The sequence below is a fragment of the Euprymna scolopes genome, chromosome 34, assembly GCF_053919585.1.
Source record: "Euprymna scolopes isolate OS-2025 chromosome 34, ASM5391958v1, whole genome shotgun sequence".
NCBI classification, from domain to species: Eukaryota; Metazoa; Mollusca; class Cephalopoda; order Sepiida; family Sepiolidae; genus Euprymna; species Euprymna scolopes.
In genome coordinates this window covers 25,470,984-25,493,996 of record NC_136515.1, presented here as the reverse complement: position 1 = coordinate 25,493,996, position 23,013 = coordinate 25,470,984, and the positions used below count along the sequence as shown (strand labels likewise).

At 33.2% G+C, this 23,013-nt stretch overlaps 1 protein-coding gene across 2 annotated transcripts in view; it reads right to left on the bottom strand.

Annotated features, from left to right (window-relative positions):
- LOC145259144 (anoctamin-7-like) overlaps positions 1 to 7,836 on the bottom strand; it is a 577,044-nt gene extending 569,208 nt beyond the window's left edge. For both annotated transcript variants that reach the window (XM_080116843.1, XM_080116844.1), the window contains exon 1: positions 7,696 to 7,836. The gene's annotated coding sequence lies outside the window, so the exon portion shown is untranslated. The remainder of the gene's footprint in view (positions 1 to 7,695) is intronic.
- Between the last annotated feature and the right edge of the window lie 15,177 nt (positions 7,837 to 23,013).

Below are 23,013 nucleotides of genomic sequence, written 5' to 3'. Positions count from 1 at the left end.
TATTTTTATTACATTGTTAGGTGAAGTTTCAGAATAGTTAAAACCATATTAAACCATATTAAGAATGGCTTTCAGCATGATTCTTACAATAGCGGTATTAAAGATTTTTTCCCCTTATTTTAAAACAAATTATTAAAAAAAATACAAGACCATTAAATTTTTTTCATTAAATCGCTATTTAGGTGAAGGTCCAAAATAGTTAACCCTTCTCCCCATAACCGTATTTTTATGCAGTAAAATACTTTGTTTCAATAATTATGGTTTAAATAAATATTTATTCCTTAATAAAAGATTTACAGAATATTTTATTTAACTGAAGAAATATTTATTGTTCATACATATATTTTCCCTTATTTTTTTACATTGTTAAATGTAGTTTCAGAATAGTTAACCCCCTCCCCATATTAAGAATGACTTTCAGCATGATTCTTACAATAGTGCTATCAAAGTTTATTGAGAGCTGCTCAATATTCTGGCTTAATGGATCATTTAGCAAGGAATGAAGATGGTTATCCTGGTGTACTAGTTATTCTACCATCTACACTTACAGGAAGTCCTAGGAATCTACAACAGCTTCATCAAGATGCAATTGCAGTTTTCTGTGACCTATTCATTACTCACACGTGTAATCATAAATGTCCTGAAATATTAAACAACTTGGGGTCATCAGAACTTTCACAAAATCGATGCCAACAATGTCAACGTTTTTTTTTAATTCACAGTCTGACTCCCAAGAACCTGCTTACTGACCACTATTCTCACTCCAAGCAGCTGATCGACGTCCCTGTCACCGCCTCAATCATCACCAGCACTTCCTGACAATATCAACAGCATCAGTTACGATCGCATTGACCTTCAATAAAAGTTTAAACTAAAGTTCTTTGTTCTACTTGCTTCCATACGTTCATTTTTGTAATATAACAATAAGGAATTTCTTACTGATGTGTTTTAAAAGATTTTAACTACCGTGGAATTTCCACGGGTCCTGCTAGTAATAATAAATACGAAATCTGCATAAATCAAAAATGTATTTAAGCGTGTTTTGCGACCGGGCTATGCTGCGCGGTCTGCTAGTTATTAAATATGCAAATATTATGATTGGATCTTAATGGAGAAGTATAATCTATTGATCGGGGGGGGGGGTTCTCTATCCTCTACCGTCACCCAACCCCACACCCTTGATTCACTTGCTTTAAAATATCGATAATTTTGTACTGGAATCTCTTTAACTTTAATTGAATCCTCTTTTCGTAAATCTCTTTATTATAATCAGGTCATTTAAAAAGAAATATGGTAAAATTGCAGTATAGTTAAGAGTTGAGGAATCGTAAGCAAAGAACATGTGTGTGTGTTTGTGCGTGTGTGTGTGTGTGTGCGTGTGTGCGTGTGTGTGCGCGCGTGTGTGTGTGCGCGTGTGCGTGTGTGTGTGCATATGCGTACGTGTGCGTGCGCGTGTGCAAATATATTTCTTCAATTATATTTTACCTTTTATTCATACCAACCCTTTAACTTATTACACTCAGTGTAATTACAGAGCATATTACAAATAAATAACAAAAGTGTATATTCCAGATTTCAAGATGGTGACCATCCTACAATTTACTCTTATAAGTACGTTGAAATGCACAATTCTTGACGGCACCTGTTTCGTAGCGCAAAATCATTCATTTAATTATCATATCAATCAATGAATTTATTTTGCCCTTAACTCATCAGAAGAAAAAGAACCTATTAATTAATTTAAAAGAAAATAAATGAATTGTGCATGTTAACGTATTAAAGAAATAAATTGTAAGCTGTTCAACATCTTGAAAATTTGGAATATAGACTTTTGTCAATTATGATCTATAGTGATGATTAGTAAGATTGTATAGGCTCCCAAAATGCGTACTAGAATTGTTCGCAAAGGCTCGTCGCGTAACGGATAAAGTAATTGGTAATTTAATTGTGACACTCTTTCGGAAGTTGAAAGTTCACTTATCAGTGCAAGCGATTGTATACAGTTGTGAATTACTTAGGAATTCTAACCGGTCAAGGCTGACGAAACGAGAGCATGCTACCCCCGCAGATTAATAAAGTTTCTGCTCGAAATTTCATGCAGCTTACCGAGTTCGACTGAAGAAGGTCAGAGTTTATATAGGCCGAAACGTTGTAAAAATAACACTCCATATAACAACAGTAATCCAAATAATACGAACTCAAATTAATAACTAATAATAGAATTTTATTATCTATCAACCTGCATAGTTTTAACGTGCTAAAAAGGATGTTCGCATGCCTTATGGCTCCACTGAACTAAAATGACTAATCACGTAAGTTCTTACTTAAATAAAAGTTAAAGATAGTATAATAATTACTTACCCTACCACTAACCCTAAGTTCGTAAAACTGCAATTAATCGCTTAAGTTAAACGATGTAAAGCCATAAGTTCAGCCGCCATGTTGTTTTTCTTGTGTCCATAAAACGCACGATCGTAAAAATTAAATTTAATATATAAAAAGTACAAACCGTTTCTGCACGTTACAAGTATACAGGTCGATAGAGAATTACATTCTACTTGATTTGCTATAGTTTTTCTTTTTTTTTTTTTCTGTCTGCGATTTCTCGGCAGTTAAGTATATCATAATTTTGCAGGAAATGTTTACCTTCGTGCTACTTGTTATTTTTCCAAAATAGATGAGTTCTCAACATACGTTTCGTAATGTACCTTTCGCGCTTTAGGTGCCCTTTTCTTAGCTAAGTGCAGCTGTTTACATGATTCGCTCATGAGCAATCATTAAATGAAGGACTGGTACTCGTTTGACAAGACGTCGCGGTCATTATATATGTATGCATGTAAATGTGTGTATGCGTGCGTGTAGTGCGTGTGTATGTGTGTGAGCGCGCGTAAGTATCAAGAATTGCGTGAGGTATTACATAACTGAATACTGAATCACATACGAAAAAGGAACCCACTTTTGCGTTCATTTTAACATGAATTGTTCTTGAACTGTTATATATATATATATATATATATATATACATATATATATATGTATATATATTATGTTATATATATATTATGTTATTCATATATATATATGTATATATATATGTATGTATATATATATATTATGTTATTTATATATACATGTATATATATGTATGTATGTATATATATATATTGATATATATATAATTATATATATATATATATATATATATATATATATATATATATATATATATATATATATATATATATGCCAGGTAGAAAGACATCCAAAAATTAAGAATAATTGAATTCCAACAAGGATCGTTTATAGTGCTCAATCAAATAGAGCAAATTATATTTTTTTTATTATTCTTTATGTAAATACAGTCATGACTGTATTTACATAAAGAATGATAAAAACTTATAGATAGATAGATAGATAGATAGATAGATAGATAGATAGATAGTAGTTCAGGTTAAATATTCATAGGATGAAAATCCAGAGAATATGTACCGGGTTTATATAATATTGCCCAATGCTTAATAGATCTATTTATATTTATACATTATTTTTACAGACACGTGCAAGTTTCGCTACATATTGACATAACAATGTTTCGATTTGTAGTTATTAATAACTAAGATCTCATCAGACGGACAGTTTGTCTTTTTCAATATGAAAACGTTAATGAAAAGACAAACTTTTCGCCTGATGAGACCTTAAACTATTTAAATGATTACAAATCCACGTCTTGATGAGTTGTTTTTACTAAAGTAAATGATAAATATTGTGTTTATATACTTGTTGTTTGTTAAAAAATAAAAAGCGAATTTTAAAAAATAAACCATTTATAAGATGCAGATTAATTCAGGGAATGTAACTTTAAACCGGAATAATAAAAAAAATTCTCGGAAGCATAAGCATGGAGAAAACATGCAGCAATCGTTCTTTCCGAAAACATATACAAATACCTTTTGAAGACGGTTTAAAACACACACACACACACACACACACACATATATATATATATATATATATATATATATATATATATATATATATATATATTGAAAACTTGGTCGTTGAATACTTCCAAACTGTTTACTATGTATGTACGCCGACTCGGCATTTATAGGAATCTAATTTCTTTCGATTCTTGTGTTAATGACCAGTGGACTTGAGATGCTATCCTATGAATCCAATATCTCTCGAATAATTGTTAATATTATTTTAAACGTATCATTGTTATGAATAAATCCCCCTTTAAGAAATTAAAGTTGTGCCCTATTTAAGAAATTACGAAAAACTATATATTATAATTATAAAGTCCGTTTAAGAAATAAAGTGCAGGAAATTAGGAAAACGCGGTCAACTTTAACGCACTTGCAATATTCCGATTTCCCGTCATTGACTATTTATTATGTACACTTTTGAATGTTTACTGTTTACTGTGTATACCTGCATTTATAAGCACTTAATTTCTTTCAATTCTTGGCTTGTGAAGATTCTTTACAGTACACTGCGAAGGATGGTGGCTCAACTAAATCAAACAATCAATCGATTTGATTAAAAAATGACAATAAAAGTATTGGAGTGTAGAACATGTGTTGATCTTCATTCAACCCCGGACAACGTTGGATCTTTCTGCTTTTAACGTATTTTTGTTCTAATATTTATTTCAACAGAGCTCAGTGTATGAGTATAGCTACGTAGTAGTCGCATAATAATATAATTATGGTAAGTAAGTTACACAAAAACGTTTGTAATTCATCCCCCCTCAAAAAAAAGGTGTCAGGAACAATACCATTTGAGGAATAAACAAAAAACGTTTCGGTATAACTTATTTGACATAAGCATATTTTTTTATAAAGAATTATGTATAATAATAAAATATAATTTTAAAAAGTGTAGTTTAAATTCCTTTGGATAAAACATAAAAGTTAAACATATCAAAGCTGACTTACCGCTAGAAAATTCACAATTATAAAAGGGAATTCAACTATATTAGAGTAAAAAAAAAAGACAAGAAACCATAACTTAATTTGTTATGAATAGAAAAACGGGGATCATCAGCTGTTCACTATGAGGCTGTTTCGGGGGTTTAAAAACAGGACAGCTGTTAAGTTTATGGCTTTCCAGTGAAAGCCAGTTCTTGCCTGAAGACAAATGTACAGGCTTTGGATTTTTTTTTTTTCGAGAACGCAAAATTTTCCTAAAATGAACACCTAAACGAAAGGTCATTCTTTTTTTTCTAATAAGATTTTAGTTATTTATAATTATAAATCGAAACATGGTCATGGCAGTGTAGCAAAGCCAATACATGTACGTATAAACACACACACACACACACACATATATATATATATATATATATATATATATATATATATATATATATATATATATATATATATAATATCTATTTATTTACGTTCACAATGCAAAATCTAGTGGATTTTTTCCAGTGTTCATATAAAAGTGCTCAATAATAAATAGAGCTGTCGATAAAAGTTCGAGGTTTAGCTATTTCATTAATTTGATCGAAATATGCCTGAAATTATATTGCCAAATAATGTTTGTATACATAAAAAATGTGTACTTAACTAGGCACCGCCAAAAATGGCCGAAAAATCAAGTTGTTGTTGTTTTTTAAAACGAAATTACATTTATTAAAATCCATTATTTCTGAGTAACTTTTTTTTTCCAGAAAGATAAAACCCTGAATTTTATCATATAGAAAGCAGAATAATATAAAACTTTTCCTACTATTTTTAATTAAATTTTAAATGTTAAATTTTCCCCAAAAGTTTACAATTGGCGTTTTTTGTTTTGCACAAAAAATGTATATAAATAGTTTTAAAAAAGGTTTTTGAAAGAATTTATTTTATTTAGGGTGATTTTCTATGAGAATATGCAAAAATATTATAATATAAGTACCTGGATTTCAAATAATTCCACTTATTCATATAGGCAACCAGTTACTTCGAGTCGATTTGATTACTGTTTACATTTGTGCTTGATAAAAAGCAAACTACGGAAGACCAAAAAGCCAAAAAAAACAACTTTTTTTTCAGTGACGAAAATTTCAATGTATTATTAACGCTGAGGCTGGCCAGTACCAGATGGGTGACCATTTGTATGAGTTTTGTTTTTAATGTGTATGTGTGTGGGGGCCAGGCTTTCCAAAATGGGGAGGGAGGGGGGGGCAATTTAAAGCAGAATAAAAAATATTATTTTAGCGCGTTTGGTCCACCGTAGTCGAAAGGCGGCAAACCTTTCCAAACTTGATCGAAAAAATAATGATATTTTTAACACAAAGGGCACAATATTTATCGAATTTTTTTTTTTGTATCGATTCTTCAAAGCATGCCCTGTTTAATAATGGTCATGCATTATTCGGCTCGCTAAAAAGAAATTGTTCATTTATTTATCAAAGATTTTAAAATGTCTTTTTTCGTATAAATATTAAAAAAATTTTTTTTTTTGCTTAACTTAAATTAATTATTTTACTTAACATATTCACCAAATTTCACACTTCAAAACTCAAAAGCGGGATAATTAAACACAATCGAAGTTTTGATATTCAGACATCAAAATAAGGTATGCAAACAAGTTTGTTTTTTTTAATCTATAATCCCGTCCCTTACAACAACATAATATGTTTTATTCAGTTTCAGATGATTATTTTAAGCATATTTGGACCCCCCTCAAAACAAGGGGGGGTAGTTGTAAGCAAAAAATATATATATATAAATATCGTTTATGAAAAATAAGTACACTGTTATAAAGTTCATTTTTCTCTTAATAATCGCTGACAATTTCGTATTGATTGGATAATTACCTGATTTTTAGTAGATTTTTAAAAAGACGGTCCGTCAAAAAGTACTTACCTGCCCCCCCCCCCCAGTTTTGGCGGTGCCTATACTTAACAAACATATATAATATATGTATGCGCGTTTGTATAAATCTTGTTTGTAGTAATAATTACAAAAAAAGAAAGATAATTGCATAAAATTAAGTTTTGTATGGGAAAATGTAACCTTCGGACACTCCCCATACTCCTCATTCATCACTCTCCTTTGTATCAGATTCCTTAATAACCCCTAATTATACCTTTAGATATATGTCGCATTGAACTGTTTGCAACCTTGCAACCTTTCTTGGTGAGAAGCATTAGGCTTCGAAATACCGAAGTATAAATAGCATATAACACCTCCCCAATTGATGTTTTTTTTCCTTATTACATCAACAACAATATATATATAGATATATATATATATATATATATATATATATATATATATATAGACACGACAAAGCCATATATATATATATATATATATATATGTTATATATATATATATAGACACGACAAAGCCATATATATATATATATATATATATATATATATGGCTTTGTCGTGTCTATAATCCTATGATATATATATATATATATATATATATATATATATATATATATATTCCTTACTTATTTGTAGTAATAATTTCAAGTACTTGCGTAAAAATGTGTTGTGTATGAGAAAATGTTGTAACTAATTCATTCATTCATTCAACTCGTATTTCCATTTCATTGACACAAACGTTGAACAAATTGAAAGTGAGTGAAAACTTAGCATCCATTCATAAAACGATAACAAGGCACATTTTTTTTTCGTTTAATAAAAAAAAGTTAAATGAATAAAAAAATAAGGTTACTAACCTGATTTTAGTCGAATTAAATGATGAAACTGACCCGTGAAATAAAATTGAATAAAAGGGTGTGTACTTATCATCAATAAGAACACAACAATAATGATTGTTTATCGATCACAACTTGATTACAATTCAAAATTGTTTCTGTTTTTCCCTCCACGTCGTTGTTAAGCTTTCTGTTTTGTTTTTGTTTTTTACGTTTTCTTTATTTGCATTCGTTTTTTACTCTCTATTTGTTTCCACCATGTTCCACACGACTGCTTTTTATATCATGTATTTTTTGCACCTTTTTTTTTTTGTTACAGAATTTTGTCTTCGACAATTATTATGATATTTTGTAGGAAATTCTTAAACTTTTGGTTTTCTTTTTTCTTCTTCTTTTTCTCCCAGTTCGTTGTTATGTTATGGTAAGTTATGTTATGTTATGGTAAGTTATGTTATGTTATGGTAAGTTTATGTTTTGCATAACAATATCAGTGTTGCGTTTCGATTTCAACATGGTTTTATGACATATATTTTACATTATTGCAGAACTTTGTCTTTCCCGATTATAATATTTTGGAGAAAAAAATATTAATCTTGTTCTTTCTATTTTTCCCTCAAAACGTTGTCAAGGTTTCTATTATTGTTTATATTTTTTTAATAAGTTTTTTGTTTTAAATATGTTATGTTTTTCTTCATTCTATGTAATTTTTTTTGTCTTTAATAATTATTATATTTTTAGAACATCCTTAAACTTAAAAAATAATATAATGATGTAGATAGTTTTTCAATTTCAATAAATATTCTCAAATTTCCTGTTTTTCTTGTTTAAATGACATAATTGTTAATTCTATAAAATTTAAAGAAACTTGCGTTGTTAAGATTAAAAAATAGTGCAATGTTTACCTTCTTTGATTGTGCGAAATTTAGTATCAGCAAGAAAATTATACAGGTACGTTGTATGCCTCCCTAAAAGAATGTCTGGAAATGGCATTAAATCTTTTCCTTGTTTTTTGTTTTGCTTTGTTTTACTATTCTTTTCTTTTTTTGTTTTGTTTTCTTTTTCGTTTTTTTTTTTTTTTCTTTTTTGCTTGTTTGTTTTTTGTTTTGTTTTTATTTGGGGGTTACAGAGAATGTTGGATAGTCCTGATTATCGTGTTTGAACGAGACTACATGTACTTTTCTCTTCTTCTTCTTCTTCTTCTTCTTCTTCTTCTTCTTCTTCTTGTTATTGTTATATTGGTAGATTGTTACTAATATCAAAAATCACCATGGTAACAGGAGACACGGGAATTGTTGACAAGTTGATAACAGTTAAACTCGGGTACCTATCCCAAATCTGATTAGAGGTGTGACTGACGCGCGTGTGGTCAATTGATTCGTAAAGGAAGAGCGATTACTTAACGCAGTTTGATACTTAAATCATAACTGCTTAATTGTATGAGTTCTTTCCTGCCTTTGTGCGATTTCCACAGCTAAGTACGATTTTTTAATGTAAATAAATCGAATTATTGGGAGAAAAAAACGAGTCAAAGATTCGTCTTTTTTTAACTATCTTTTAATACGAAAACATTAATTTTGTCAAATATTTTCGTCGGCTTTCGGGGATTTATTTTGTGCGTACATACACATTTATATTTTTATTATTTGTACGTTTGGTGGGCAAGTGGTTTACGACACTGACTGACGACCTGGGTGTTCCAAATTCGAATCCAGTTTGTCTACAAAAATCACTTTCACTTAAGATGTTGGCAACCTTCTTGAAGTCTCCCCCGTAAGTATCCGTCGTCTAGAAAAATATCGGGAAACCAATGTCAATAATAACATCTTACGATATGAAGATGATGAATTGTTTGTTTATAGAAATATTAAAACCATAAAAATACTACATAATCAATTTCACATCATTCCGTGTTCACGCAGCGTGTGTAATTTCGTTTCTTTTTTTTTATAGTTCGTTGAAAAAGTTAAAATAGGATAAAATAAAGTAGGATAAAATAAAGTAGGATTATTCTTTGCGTGACTTAACATCTGCATCATAAATAATTATAATATTGTTGCAACGTGCGCTTTCTTCTTGTTAATGCACTACATTCCGTATTTTCGCGTCACATGGAAAAAAACGCAGTCCGCATTTATTTTTTTATTCTTTTTTTTTTTTTTTTTACGCAAGTCCAACATAATTCATATTATTTGCAAATGTTCGTAACTGCTTTATGCGTCCCTTTTAGGGAGTAGGGCCAGGGATTGCTCCAACAATGGACTGATCATTACAAAACGTTATGTTGGGAAAGATCTATTACGGATTATTTGTTGTACGTTTTCTTTTGGGGTCCAGAGTGTTACTCCACTTACCTCTTTAAACCCTTTATTAGAAACGAGAGATAAAGATAGATTAATAGCGATATAGATAGTTGGAGAGAGAGAGAGAGAGAGAGAGAGAGAGAGAGAGAGAGAGAGAGAGAGAGAGAGATGGAGGGGGAATGAAGCTGTGTAGTCGTAGTATGAGTATAATGGAACGAACGCTGGGCCCCACACTATATCATCACCAATGTGGGTGGAACAGCCAGGCTTGCTTGAATGTTTGATAAGATATCGATCGGTTGAGAGAGGGAATATATCATCGGTTCGCCTTTATGCGATGGCTCTGCTAATGGATGGAGAGAGCAAAGAAATATCTATCACGTGGTAATAATGGATTTCCCCGACTATCCCCCCCCCCGCGTCGTTACTGCTGCTACTACTATATAACTGGTACTATGAATTCACTTCTGCTGCTTGTACCATCATAAAAGTAAACCACATCTTCACATTGAAGACAACGTTAGTAGCAAGCCGCATCAAGCACTTTCACTAGTATATGCAACCCGTGTTATGCTCGTGTATAAGTCGACCTCGTGTACAGAAAAGGTCTCTGAATTTAGCCACGGAAATATATACAAGCATTTATAAAACCGATTTATAAAATAAAAAAGCTGATGTTTACGGATGATACAAATAATCTCTGCTTTTTCTCCGTCGCTCCTGAATACTGACCAAGTTTAACAATATCTTTAAAAGGATTTATTTATTTATTTATTTATTTATTTATTTATGGAGATCATATTTTTATACTTTCTCGATCGCCTAAATAGGCTATAATTTTTACCCCAACTCTCCTAAATAGTATCCCAGGTTATAATAATCCTTAGAAGCATTGGCGAGGCTACCCGGTATTACCCGGGGGCATAGATAACAAATCTCTCTCTCTCTCTCTCTCTCTCTCTCTCTCTCTCTCTCTCTCTCTCTCTCTCTCTCTCTCTCTCTCTCTCACACACACACACACACACAACTGGTTTAATATATTAAGAAAAGAAAAAAGAGAAATCTTTCTTTGAACCCCCTCTTTCCAAACTAACTACAGACGAAAGAAAGAGAAAGCTAACTAACTAACCTAGTTTCTGTGTTGTTCGTTTTACATATTATCCCTGAGTGGCTACCAGGCCTTGATAAGTGGTGACCACCGTGTAAAAAAAATTTTTTTAAAAACATATTGCTTCAAGTATTATAGTATGCTTTTACGATAATCAGGTCACGATTAGATAAATCCGTTGATGTAAGTTTTGTAAGATTGTCCCACCCCCACGCACACAGACAATTACGAATTTATTGTATATAATAGAAAATCAGACCGAAAGTAATATTTACAAATGGCACAAATAAAAATATTTTACGTCTTTCTTAAAAAAAAAAAACTAGCCCAATATAATAGTAATTCACAGAAATTCCCCTTTTATTATATAAGATATGAATCAATCAATTATTATGCTAGATATGAATCAATCAACGTTTCTTTCGCTAAGACTGTTTTCCTAATACACTTAAAACACAAAATACGTACAAAAATATTCCTTGCTTATAGTATTGAGATGTTTTTAAAATATGTTTTAATTCTTCTAATTTGTTGTAATTTATAATTAACTGAACTAGTTATCTATCTGTCTTAGCTCCTCCCTCTCTCTCTCTCTCTCTCTCTCTCTCTCTCTCTCTCTCTCTCTCTCTCTCTCTCTCTCTTCCATTATATATATACTAGCTGACCGTTTCCCGGCGTTGTCCTCGAAAGTAGATATACTTAAAAATTTCATGCCCAACTATGAACAATTTGGCGCAATTTCGTTCATGTGACACAGCTTGTGTGCACTGATATATATTAGCAAGTGATAAAATTCATTTTTATTTATTGGATATTTTACTAATTGAAAAAAAAATGTCGTCTGGTATTCAAAATTTTAAAATTGCTGTAATGCAAGAACTTGTCACTTCTAGCTTCGATCTATCAGCATTATAAATACCACTCCACACAGCGATCTAAGAAGTTGAGTTTACTACAGAACAACAAATAGATGTACAGACGTCCCTATTTTTTTGTTTATATCGATCCTTGATACTTGTACCTTTATGGCAATAAACCTTATTGGTTGATTCATTGTTTCTTTCAGGTTTTACAATTCATTTGTTTGTATCGTATTTTTAACGATATAACAATCGACGAACGAAAAATTTGAAAACTGAACTCACTAAAAACACTGTATTCAACAGTTTACGAATGGAGTTTTTTTTTAAATAACTCACGAAGTAATACTGTATTATATGGTATATAATAACAGTTGGCGAAAGAACTCACAATTAGGTCCTGGATATGACCTTAAACTATATCCAGTGGTGAAGCCCCAGCTTGGGGAGTGTGGAGCTACCCTTTAATTGCCATTGCTCCCAGGTCGACTCTGATTCGGAGTGGTAGTACCTATTAGGGTCCCAACTATGGGTTAAATAGAAACCGACTTGAAAACAACAAATATATTCTATTAAAAAAATTTTCTTCCAAATCTTTGGATTCGGCATTAAATAACCCGAAAAGGGTTGATATGCCGTAAAACAAAAACAACCAACCAAGCAACTCACAATGGAGTGAACAATAAGACTCGTAGGTTAAAATTGTAGTCACCTGGTACAACAGGAACGTTGAAAGATTGGAGAAGTAACGAAGAATAAGATACTTTTCCGGCATATTATAGAAGGTGTGAATCTACGTTCATAAAAAAAACGTATAATTGATCGTCGGGTGAAGAGAACATCATTCTGTCGTTGCAAAAAATTAGATCCAAAAGAAAACACAAAATATTCAAATTATATCATACCGAAAAGAAAAAACGGGGGAAGTTTCTTTTAAGGAAACTATAGAGATATTGTCTAAGATTTTTAGCGAACGCAATAGTATTCTACTCTAATAGCTTCTTCCCTCGAACAGCTAGACTTTGAAATTCCCTCCCTGCTACCTGCTTCCCTGACTGTCTTGATATGCATAAGTTCAAACTTAACGCAAACCAACATCTTGTTAATCTTTCTCGGGTATGGTCCCAATTAGTAACCCCTTTCGTCCAAGTGGCAATATGCCTTATTTGAGGTGAAGTTGATTAAAAAAAAAACAGCATTATCCGCATTCACTACAAATGTGTGAACATTGTAAAGCTGGAAGTAGAGGATTTTGTTTCCTATGCAGAAAGAGTTAACTCTCAGTGCGAATTACTTCAAATCAGATAAAAGAAAACATGTTCAAACGCTTGATTTTTATTCAAGTATTAACAACTAAGAACGAAAAAGAAATTCATTCTGGACTACTGTCACTAATAGAGAAGGATACGGATATAATTTCCAAAAAGTGATGGAAATATGTCAGAAACTAATAAACTTAAAACAGGATAATAAAAGTATTGAAAGTAAAGATTCAACGGGTTAGAAAACAAGTTGAATCGAAAATAATGTACAACTGCAAAAGTATGTTGAGCAAAATATCAAACTACTAATGTATGTTTTTTTCAAAAACAGAAATTATGTTTGTAAAAAGAAAGGGCATATAGCAAGATTATGTAAGAAAGGAAATGAGAAAAATCCGGAAAGATTTTATTCAATTACATCTAAAAAAAAAAAAAAAAAAAAAAAAAAAAAAAATCATAACTTTGGTGAAAGAAAATACGTAGATGTGAAAATAAATGGAGAAAATGTCATATTTTTATTGGACAATGTATATGAATGATTTATCGTTAAGTAACTAGGAAGAAAATAGGTTGATCTAAATTACAACATACCAATAGACTGACCATAGCCGTATAAAAAAATTAAAATTCAGAGAATTTTTAACACTCGTAACTTTGGGAAATAAAACGCACAAAACGAAAGGCTTCATTTTCAACTAATTTATTTGCCATAAATTGAGTTATGTTATTCCTATGGAAAAAGCCAATGAAGACGTTTGGCAAATCAATCGGAGAAATTTGCAAATCAAACAAAAGAAAAATTTAAATAACTATTTTCAGAACTTGGATGCTATAAAAATTGAATTTACGTTTAAAATGAAATAGAAGATGAAGCCAATTTTCAACGCAAAAAAATAATAAAGGTACCGTTTTCATCATTAGAACTCGTTTAAAACGAATTACAAAGATTGAAAAAGATTGGAGAAATTGACAAAGTTGATTATTCCGATTGAGCAAATATGTAACAATTAATACGCACAAAGGACTGTATAAATTTAAAAGATTACCTTTTGGTTTGAACTTCCCCCTTCCCTTCACTCCTCACATTAAAAATCGGCCTTGTGCCTAATTTGTTTGGTGGGGGAACAAATAAATATCCAATTGCCCGCGCGGCCCTCTGTGGCCCGGGCGACAAGATCAAAGTGTAGCATCTGTTCCGGCAGATACTGCAAGCAAAGACCATATGTGGGGGCGACCCCACATATAAGACCTTGGTCAATGTAGGGGCAACCCTTCATACCAATTGTCACTATCCAGCTCCCCTACTCCCCGGAGAGTTGGTCCCCATTTCCCCTTCACTCCTCACTTTAAAAATCGGCCTTGTGCCTAATTTGCTCGGTGGGGGAGCAAATAAATACCATCTGTTCCGGCAGATGCTGCACTTAAGATAATTTGTACCAGTCAATGGAGGGGAAACCCTCTATACTGGGACAATTATTATTTTTGGTAACCAGAGTGCCCCCTTTTTGCCTACTTTTAGGGGAGCTGGTTTTTACCTCACATTAAAAACGGCCTTGTGCCTAATTTGCTCAGTGGGGGAGCAAATAAATACCATCTGTTCCGGCAGATACTGCAAGTAAAGACCCTATGTGGGGGCGACCCCACAGATAAGACCTTGGTCAATGTAGGGGAAACCCTCCATACCAATTGTCACTATCCAGCTCCCCTACTCCCCGGGGAGTTGGTCACAATTTCCCCTTCACTCCTCACATTAAAAATCGGCCTTGTGCCTTATTTGCTCGCTGGGGGAGCAAATAAATACCATCTGTTCTGGCAGATACTGCAAGCAAAGACCATATGTGGGGATAACCCCACATATCAGACCTTGGTCAATGTAGGGGCAACCCTTCATACTAATTGTCACTATCCAGCTCCCCTACTCCCCCGGGAGTTGGTCCCCATTTCCCCTTCACTCCTCACTTTAAAAATAGGCCTTGTGCCTAATTTGCTCGGTGGGGGAGCAAATAAATACTACTACCTTTCGGTTTGAAGGAAACACCAAGTTTATTCCAATAAATAGTGGATACCATGTTAGCTGCGTCGGATTTTGCGGTGGCATGTTTGGACGATTTTCTCATCACAAGTAGAAATATGGAGGAACATAAGAACTATGTTTGGAAAATATTCAGAATACGGGTTTCTGGTTTAGTTAGAGAAATGTGGTTTTTGTTTGGATAAAATAAAGGGTATTTAGCAGAGAAGTTAACAAACAACTTTACAATAAAAATATATACAAGAAATAAATGTTACCGGAGCCAAGAAAAGTTAATTTTATACCTACTTGGCTCGTTTGTTTTGCTTTTTAATTAGTTTTTATGGCTCTTTATTTCATCTCAAAAATTCAGTTTTTCCGAGCAGATTTGAAAAAAAATGGCGATATCTTCTTTGGAAAAAGCTATCCTCGTTTTGATTTTTTTTTTTTTTTTATGAGAGTACTCAACATAGTATAAACACCCTAACTTCCCCATGTTAAGAACGGCTTTCAAAATAACCAACCCCAAACACCCCATGTTAAGAACGGCTTTAGGAATAAGCACTTAACCTCGAAAGTCGTTCTTAACATGGGGAGGGTGGGATATTTATAGTACGCTGGGTACTCTCGTAAAAAATACCAAAAGAATTCAAAACGAAGCTTGCTTTTTTCAAAGAAGATGCCGCCATTTTTTTTTTTTTTTTTTTCAAATCCGTTCGGAAAAACTGAATTTTTTAGGTTAAATAAAGAGCAATAAAAACTACTTGAAAACCAAAACAAATGAGCCAGGTCGATATAAGATTAACCTTTATTGGCTACAGTAACATTTATTTCTTTTATATATTTTTTCGTATAGTTGTTTGTTGGCTTCTCTGCTAAATTACGAAAATAAAATATCTAGGACAAATAAAGAAGAAGGAAAACCGAACCTTAATTGATGTGAAGCAATAAAGAACATGCCTTAAAATCACGTTAATTGTTGGGTTAGTAAACTATTAAAGTCTATACATTCCGAAATTATATAACTTGGGGCGCTATTGAATAAATTATTACAGAAAAAAAAAGATTTAAAAAATGACGCTGGTCAAAGGAATGCCAAGATTCATTCAAAAAAATTAAAAAAGTATTTGATATCAAAGCTAACATTTGCAAACTCTGATTCGAACAAAGGAGCAATTGTTAAAGACATACGCAAAAACAGAATCGGTGAAGTACTTTTGCATAAGTTAAATGACGAATCAGCTAAACTAATTGCGCATGCTTCGAGAGTATAAATTTCGGCAGAGAAAAATTATAGCTAAATTGAAAAAGAGAGTTTGACTGTAATTTTCGCGGTTAAGAAGTTTCATAGGTATTTTAAGATGCTTTGTAAAAATGGCACCGGAAAAACAGCAAACGTGAATAAATAGGTTCAAATGGCACTTTGACAACGGAAAATTAGGATCGCTCGAGAAGTATGAGCTAAGCTCCCATGCCTCTAGTTTAAAATAAGGCTAAGTCTCCTTAGCTTTAGTTTGGAAAAAGTCGGTTTGGTTAAGTTCAAATTTTGTAGAAGCACAGGAAAGGATAATTATAACGTTTTATTTAATATTTATTTTATAATAAATATTTATGTATAATAATCTGAAAAATTTTCCAAATAAATTTTACCGCTGTCATATATATCTAAATTCAATTTATTATTTTAAGTCTTGAAAATAAGAACTTAATTCAATGATTTAATCGCTGGCGGCCACTGCTGTTAATTTTCTTGCACCACAACGATTGTTACTTTTTACAAAACATGTTATTATACCGAGAATTGGCAAAATTGACTTACAAATTTATATTCACAAACAAATTTTTTTAACTTTTTTACATGATAGGGATGTTGAGTTTGTTTTACAATAGACTTTAAAACGTTTATTCGGTTGGAAAAATAAGTAGTGTCGAGCGTTACGTGAGAATAAGAAAAAATGGCCTGCACGATAGGGTTATACGTTTGGAGCCTCGATAATAAAACAAATTACTGTTAGGAATACATCCAATAAAAATTACAGTAACATTTATTAGGTGAGTTTCTATCAGGATATTATTTTACTTTTATTTTTCAGCCATTACCGAGACTTCAAAGATGTTAGAGTCATATCGCAGCCATTTCAGCTTATTTTTATATGACGTTTTCTTAATTTAAAAAGTGATAAGAAACGCTATTATTTGGGTTCATCGGGCTACTGTTCTCATCTTGAGAGTGATTTTCACAACGTTTCGGTCGATGTAACCTTCGACCTTCTTCAGGTGTATCTTGTCGAACTCGGGAATGTTTCTGTCGAACTCGGGAATTTGGACGGAATTTCGAGCGGAACCCTTTATTTACTTCACGGGGGTAGCGTGCTCTTGTTCCATCAGCCATGGCTGAATAGAAGTCCTAGGTAATTCGCAATTGTATTTTTCGATCGCCCACACTGAGGATTGAACCTTCTCCTGAAGGAACTCTATCCAGTCATGGCTGATGGAACAAGAGCACGCTATCCCCGTGAAGTAAATAAAGGTTTCGCTCAAAATTCCGTCCAAATTCCCGAGTTCGACAGAAACATTCCCGAATTCACCTGAAGAAGGTCGGAGGTTACACCGACTGAATATCACACTCAAGATTAGAACAGTAGTCCGATGAATCTATGTAGTATAAATAACCAATCCTCATCTTAAAAATTCAGAAACGTGATAAGAACTGGGTTTTTTTTCTATTAAGCTGTAATATTAAATTGATTTTCATAATCTTTTTTTAATCGCCTATACACAATTTTATAACTTTTTCGAAAGATCTTAACCTAACTGTAATTTATTTATTAATCAAAATAAGAACCATTAGAATCAACACATTTTTGCCAACCAGAAACAAGTTTATTTTTCCATTAGCATAGAAATCTGGAGTTCTGGAAGCGATGAAGTCATTGAAGGCCGATTCGCCATCATCTCAACTTTCGAATCATTTTTCGCACAGGAAGTTTTTGAGATGCTTGAAAAAGTGATAATCGGTGGGCGAGAGGTCCAGAGGATAAGACAGAATCTCGTAGCCCAATTCGTTCAGCTTCTGCAGGGTCAGTTGAGCAACATGCGGGTGAGCGTTGTTATGGAGGAGAATTTGCCCCTTCATATTGACCAATCTCGGGCAAAAAGTTGGAGCTTCTGCTGCATTTCGTCTATTTGTCGGCAGTACTTCTACGCCGTGATCATTTCGCCCAGAATCAAGAAGCTGTGATGGATAAACTGGGCGCAGACCACCAAACAGTCACCACAGCCTTTTGTGATACCGTATGATTTAATTTTCCTGAGGAGACCCTTGTGCCATACCCTGTCATAAGCCTTAGATATATCTAGAGCTACCGCTCTGCCCTCCCCCGCTTTGTCCAGCGAATGGTATATACGTTCAGAGATTACAGTGAGGATGTCTGCGGTGGAACGGGCTTGTCTAAATCCATATTGTTTGTCAGTCAGAAGTTTAGCATCTGTAAGGTGACGCACTAGAGCGTAGTTAATTATGCTCTCAAATATTTTGGCGAAAAGTGGGAGAAGGCTAATGGGGCGATAATTTGATGGGTCAGTTCTTTCGCCAGAATTCTTGAATACTGGTACCACAGAAGCAGTTTTCCAACAGCCCAGAAAGCATGATTCATTAAGGAGCTACTTCGGCTGAGCACTTTTTTAATAGCACAGCTGGGATGAGATCGGGTCCACATGCTTTTGAAGTGTCAAGGTTTTTTATGATAGCATGCACCTGAGCAGGGGTGATTTTTAAATCGTCTAGCGTGACGTCTGTCCGCAAAGGAAAGTCAGGCAGGGGGTGGTTGAAAGGGTCCAGTGTGGAGTTGGGGGCAAACTGGCTGGCAAGCATATTAGCCTTGTCGGTTGCTGAGCAAACAACCTTGTGATTGTTGGTTAGTGGGGGAATTGTTGATTGCCCATTATTTACTACACTGTTGTAGATTTTCCAGAAGTCACGAGTTCCTAATTTTTGTGCTTCGATGTGTTTTTAGTGGTTTCAGTAAATTCTCTCTTAGCTGTCGCTATTTCCTTCTTAACGTTACGTCTAGCTTCTATATACTTCTGTCTGTTTGAACTGAACTTATGTCGGTTAAATCTGCGGTATGCATACTGCTTTTGAGCAATGGCAGTTGCGCAAGTAGAAGTAAACCATTGGGGAGAGTGGGGCTTGCTATATATATATATATATATATATATATATATATATATATATATATATATATATATATAATTATTTTTTTTTTTTTTTTTTTTTTTTTTTTACTATAATAATTAAATATATATATATATATAAAATTAAATATATATATATATATATATATAAGAACAAGTAGTTGATAAAACATGTTAAAAACACTTTGAAAAAGAGTTAAAAATATATATTTAATTTCAAAAAGGCAGCACAAAATAAGTGGTAGTCCTTAATCCGCGGAGTTTCGAAGAAATACTTTCCTTCTCATCAGAGGGTAGAGATTAGCAAAATGCGGATCGGGCGGATTTTGCTTGCAAAAGTATTTAATGAAACTACAAGTGATCATAGATCTTAGTTGGTAAAAAATAGTGAAGCAGAGGGATGGGGGAAGGAAAAGGTTATTTCATGCGAATGGATGGTCTGATGAAGGGTAAAATATCCAATAACGGTAAAATCCCAAAGAGTTGACTAAATTTCCATTTCCATAAGTAAAATCCAAAGGAATCGCGTCAATGGAAGATGGTTCAAAGTAATCCAAAAGGCAGAATTCCGTGGAATAATTCACAAATGGGTATAAGGAAAAAAGGGAATGAGTTCAAATAATATTATTAAAAGAAAGATAAAATGTGCGTAGAAAGAAGAAATGGAGAGTTTTTAAAACACTGCTGCCAAGGCTGATTTAAGAAAAAAAAAGTGGGGGGGGTGTAAAGTATGATTGTTGAATGTTATCCTTTCGATTGCTTTCGTTTTGGGAGGCACACTAAAAAAAAAAAATTAAAACGGAACGAAATTTAAATTTCCGTTCCATTTTTACAACAACCGTAAAACAGGTAATTCTCTGCAAGGTTTACCTTTTTCTTGGCAAAAATTTTTTTATTTGATTTCGAAAAGTTTTCCGATACTTTATAAATATTGAATCGTGAATATGAAGACACTTTAGAAAAGTACCCGACGACGAAGTCAACAGCAGACGGCGTTTGGTCAGATTCAGTTTCTGATCTTAAAAACTTCATGTTTAAATTGGATAAACGTACAGAACAGTTAAGAAAGCGTCCTCTTTATTTCAAAGATAACTTTCTAAATAATCTGCAGCTTAATGCCCATGCTGAAATAATAACGTTATTATTTAGAAAGCCATCCTTAGCATAAAGATGAAGATTCTTTGTTAACTATTCTGTACTTTCACCTAACAATTTGATAAATACTTGGAAAATTGAAACTCTCGCCGGAAGTTATATTACTGATGAAGTTTAATATCAGGAAAACTATCTGAGCAAACACCGTTTGCTGCTAACTTTGAATCGGATACTCTCTTTTTTGCCACTATTGATGAAATTATCAGTGTTTTTCTTTTGTTTTTGTTTGTTTATGTTTTTCCCATATTTGCAATTATACCTTTTTTTATTTTGAAAGAAAATTAACAGAGAGATCCGACGTTACCCGGGATTGAATGATGATCAACGAATGTTTCACACATATATTTTTATTGTCATCGAAATCAGTGAAATTGTCCATTTTTCAATCAAATCTATTGATTGCTCGCTCTAGTTGGGGACCTATCTCGGTGAACCGGGAAGAAGTCTCACATGTCTCCCCGCAGTCTACAATACATTGTTGTCTACATTGCACTGTAAAGAACTTACTGTTGATTTGATACAATTATTTATATATATAATGGATTGAATAAAAGTTTTAAATGCAAAAGTCAAATATCATGCTTCAATTGTGTCCTAAACAGAAAAATTCATTTTGAATGTACTGCTGTGCTGCGATAATAGCTTTGTTAGGGCTATAAATTATGATGAATAGCCAAACGATTAGAAAAAGGGAGTTGATATACAAGCAATTAAGTTTTATATTCCTTATCTATACCTTCCTAAAGACTTTTAACACTTGTTTGAATCAGTCAAATTAGTGAAAAGCATTTTTATTTTACGTTAACTGTAATAAGCCCGTATTAAAAAAAAAAGCTTAGTTCTCACCCCTGCAAGTGTAAATACCTATTAAAAATATTTATTTAATTTTTTTAGGAGAATGGGGGGGTAGCTCTGTTTTAAACTAGATGAATAAACGTTTTACTTGCATTTTTCCAACGATCCTAATTTTTCATTGTCTAATTGCCATTTTTAGCTATTTATTCATTTTTGCTATCTACCGGTGCCATTTTACCATGCCATTTTTACTGGTGCCATTTTTAAGGTAGTTCGTTTATTTTGCAAACGGATTATGAACGACTTCATACGTCTTGACACTAAACCAGAGGGGGGGGGCTCGTTACTCCTGGTCGTTAACCTTCTTAGGTAACTCAAACAACTTATCTGGTTTGCAAACCTAAATTGTTTAGAGAGTAGGCAGGCTCTGTCTATCGTCCAGCTTTCACACTTCTTTTTTGTCTATTAGTCAGTGGCAGATGTGCGACCACAGTCTCAGTAAAGACGCCCAGTGTTTGGCCTTGTTTCCTGACTAGGTCAATGAACGCCGCCCCCACTTCTGTCTCATTCCTTTCCTCCAAAACTGGGCATCTTGGCGGTGTTTGCTTACCACAAATGTCCGTACGACTAGTCTGGACCATTCTTGTTTGACAGGTTTGAGAGTTTGTCTAGATGGCAATACAGGAGCCCTAACTCTTGGGTAGCGCTTATAGCGGCTGCTCTATCATCAGTTGCATCATATCGGGATGCTTATAGTGTCATATCCCGCATGAAAAGGGGTCCTACACTCGTCTCTGGTGGTCTTCCCCAACACTACAAATCCTGTAGATGAGAAGTCGGCGAATGTATACTGTGTGTGTTTGGTTCAGCACGACCCATTTTGTCCACCCTTTTTCGCCTAAAAACTGAAACTACTAAATAAAATGACAGCCAAGACAAACAATACAGTCAAACAAATTTTTTAAATGTGTAAATTTCAACTTTATTTTTTATTAAAAGAGAAAAAAAATATTTTTCAACATCCATAACATTTCAGCTTTCCACTCTTACTCTCTGTGAGTGAACAGGTCCTTAGCAAATTTGCATGGGTTCTTTACAAATTCTTTCCTACACTGTTCTCTTTTCCATCCTCTCTTCGTTCTTCTGACTTTCCTCGTTTTATCCCTAACCCTAACCTCTTTGTATTTCTATACAGTTGCCCAACTTTTCCTTTTGCAGCTGCTTTTACCCACCTACTTCTTAATACCCTTTTCTCTTCCTTAATCACTGTGATTTTAATTTCCCTCCTGGGTGGTTGACTAGCTTTCCTTTTATTTGGCAATTTCTCATTGTCCACTTTAAAGCTTTCTCTTCCTTGTTCATAGATGTTTTCTATTAATTTCTCCAACTTTATCTCAGTGCTTCATTTGCAACGTGCTGCCATTTTTGCCACTTCTACTTGAAACGTTTTGCATTTCTTTTATCATTACGTTTTGGCCAATTTATCTTCACTTTCTTCTCTGGGTGGCTCCGTTCTTATTCTTCGGTCTCAACTGTGTTCCTTACTGTGGTGTGTATCTTGGAGGTTTTAGCTGCATACCTCATGGTCATTTTACCTACATTGTCGAGATACTTCCTTTTTGCACTTTTTTCCTTGATGGATTCGTAACCC